Source organism: Macrobrachium nipponense, chromosome 15 (genome assembly GCF_015104395.2).
Source record: "Macrobrachium nipponense isolate FS-2020 chromosome 15, ASM1510439v2, whole genome shotgun sequence".
In the NCBI taxonomy this organism is placed as follows: Eukaryota; Metazoa; Arthropoda; class Malacostraca; order Decapoda; family Palaemonidae; genus Macrobrachium; species Macrobrachium nipponense.
In genome coordinates this window covers 92,661,026-92,664,628 of record NC_087208.1, presented here as the reverse complement: position 1 = coordinate 92,664,628, position 3,603 = coordinate 92,661,026, and positions in this window count along the sequence as shown.

Genomic DNA, 3,603 nt, shown 5'->3' with positions numbered 1-3,603 from the left:
GGGCCTGCATGCGACGTTTGAGTGTGGTGGTTGTGTGTCCGATATAGCATTTTTGGGGGGACTGACATTGCTCGTCAGCACAGACAAATTTGTATACTATATCAGATTTAACCTCTTTCTCCGTCGATGGGGCCGTACTATTTTTCATTACCAAAGAGGCCAAGCCGTAAGGTTTGGTTTGCAGTAATCCTTGCTGTTATTTTGTTATATGGCGCTAGGGGGGTGGTTCCTCTTCGCAGTATACCAAGGATGGCTTTCCTTTCATCTTCGTGGTGTTTGTTGTATGGTATCTGATGGTATATCACTATTTTCTTTGTCTTTGTCTTGTGTGTTGTTCCTCGGGGTCGGATTATGGAAAGCCTCTAATCTCTTTTGACAACTTGCTGGGATCATGTCATCTGGATACCGTTATTTGTGAGCAGCTGTTGAACTCTGGTTTTGATTTCTTCGTTAGTCGCTTTCCACGTGGAACAGTGTGTTATGGCACGTTTTATGTATGCATTTACCACAGATCGTTTATATGCATCAGGGCATTCTCCTCTAGCATTAAGCATCTCCAGCGTCTGTCTTTTTAGTGTATACGGTGGTATTGTATTTGTTGTTCTTTTGGGTCACAAGTACGTCCAAGAAAGGGAGCATCTTCTCATCACTTCTTCTACCGTAAAATTTAATGTAGAATTTGCTTGGAGTTTATTTACTAATTCTTCTATGTCATTGTCGCCCTTTGTTGTGATAAAGATATCATCAATATATCTCCCATAGATTCTGGGTTTTGGGTGTTCTTCAAATGTGACCTCTTCTGGTGTGCCATGTATGCGTTTGCGAAAAGAACCCGAGGGGGGATAACCCATTGCCACGCCGTCCTTTTGTCGATATATTTCGCCCCTATGTGAGAGGAATGGGGCTTCCTTTGTACATGCTTCCAGTCATCTCTTTTAAGATTTTTTCGGGGGTCGGTAATGGTGGTTTCTCAGAGCGGATATCTTGTCCATGATGATTTGTATTGTTTCATCCACTGTACGTTAGTAAATAAACTTTCAACGTCCAGGGATGCTATGTCTTCGTCGGGTTGCGGTGTCTTGCAGTAGGTCGATGAATTCCGTCGATGATTTTAGCGAGAACGTTGAGGGAATGTACGGCGTTATAATTTCGTTCAATTTCTTAGCCACTTTATACATGGGGGATGTCAATTTGGGATATAATGGGCCGTAGCGGGTTTCCCATCCCTGTTTGTGAATCTTGACTCTCTGCTCTTTGTTCGCTTTTTCTGTTAGTCTCACCATCTTCTTTTTGAGGTCATTTGTTTATTTACTAAACGTACCAGTGGATGAAACAATACAAATCATCATATGGACAAGAATATACCACTCTGAGAAACCACAATTACCGATCCCCGAAAAAATCTTAAAAGAGATGCTGGAAGCATGTACAAAGGAAGCCCCATTCCTCTCACATAGGGGCGAAATATATCGACAAAAGGACGGCGTGGCAATGGGTTCCCCCCTCGGGGTTCTTTTCGCAAACGCATACGTGGCACACACAGAAGAGGTCACATTTGAAGACACCCAAAACCCAGAATCTATGGGAGATATATTGATGATATCTTTATCACAACAAAGGGCGACAATGACATAGAAGAATTAGTAAATAAACTCCAAGCAAATTCTACATTAAATTTTGCGGTAGAAAGAAGTGATGAGAAGATGCTCCCTTTCTTGGACGTACTTGTGACCCAAAAGAACAACAAATACAATACCACCGTATACACTAAAAAGACAGACGCTGGAAGATGCTTAAATGCTAGAGGAGAATGCCCTGATGCATATAAACGATCTGTGGAAATGCATACATAAAACGTGCCATAACACACTGTTCCACGTGGAAAGCGACTAACGAAGAAATCAACAGAGTTCAACAGCTGCTCACAAATAACAGATATCCAGATGACATGATCCAGCAAGTTGTCAAAAAGAGATTAGAGGCTTTCCATAATCCGACCCCAAGGAACAACACACAAGACAAAGACAAAGAAATAGTGATATACCATCAGATACCATACAACAAACACCACGAAGATGAAAGGAAAGCCATCCTTGGTATACTGCGAAGAGGAACCACCCCCCTAGCGCCATATAACAAAATAAAACAGCAAGGATTTACTGCAAACCAAACCTTACGGCCTCTTTGGTAATGAAAAATAGTACGGCCCCATCGACGGAGAAAGAGGTTAAATCTGATATAGTATACAAATTTGTCTGTGCTGACGAGCAATGTCAGTCCCCCCAAAAATGCTATATCGGACACACAACCACCACACTCAAACGTCGCATGCAGGCCCACAGAAACCAAGGAGCCATTCATCAGCACTTTGTGGATACCCACAATAAAAAAACCATCATTACAAGAACTTCTCACAAACACCAAAATAATACACAAGGAAGGCAACTACAATCGTTTATTGATATCAGAAGCAGTCAGCATCGCAATGCAACGTCCAGCCTTAACATCCAACGTGAGGCAGACCGTTCCTTGCCCTCGTGTAGGAGGCAGACCTTCAACCTCGTGGGACAAAACCCCCACACGCGGACAGGAGCGCACACTGACTTTCAGTGAATTAAAACATATATGTAATTAATATATATTTATGTATAATGGTATATAATAACTTACTTTCAACTTTTTTTTATATAACTTCTGTTGTTAACATATTTATTTATGTCTTATTTTATGTTCCACTATAGTCTTTTGTAAATACTTAAAACTAGGTATCTGGCAATTGTACTACCTTTCCGTCCTCATGACGTCACAAAAACGCATGTAGGCTCATATTTGTATCAGTACGCTTGAAAACGTCAATACGTATAGGTTGACGAAACAGCTGTCGCGTGTAAAAAATACTGGAGTAAATGGAAGAACCCCATTATGTGTCCATTAGTAACCTGAACAATGAAGTAAAGAAAATAATTAGAAAATATGAAGCAATTTCAAAAAGCTGGTTAACAAGTGAGAAAGCCATTCTATTCAATGAATGTTGTATCCGTGAAAAATTGTTGCCCTAGAAGTATTAAATATATATATATATATATATATATATATATATATATATATATATATATATATATAGTATATATATATATATATATATATATATATATATAGGATTAAATATGCAGTATATAGAAAACCGAAAAAGACCCATGCAGAGTCATATATCCATGCTTTTTCTTTCCATTCAGACGATCTCAAAAATAGGTGTTATTTCTAATATATTCTTGAGAGCGTATAAACTTTGTGATGTTGAATTTTTAGATACAATGAAATCAATCATATCAAAAATGTTTTCACTGCACTTGGTTACAATACAAATTTTATGTGGCAAGGGAGAAAAGGAGCTTCCTAGGTATAATAATAATAGTGTTTTAGTCTTACCACAAACCAAAGCAAACCCTGGACTTTTAAACGAATATTTGAAATTTTGCAACATTGTCCCAGTATATAAGAATACAAACACTGTTAAAAAGTACCTAACAAATAATGTTAAAAATGTAGACAAAACACAAGGATGCATTTACGTATTGCCCGACCAATGAGAATGCAACTCTA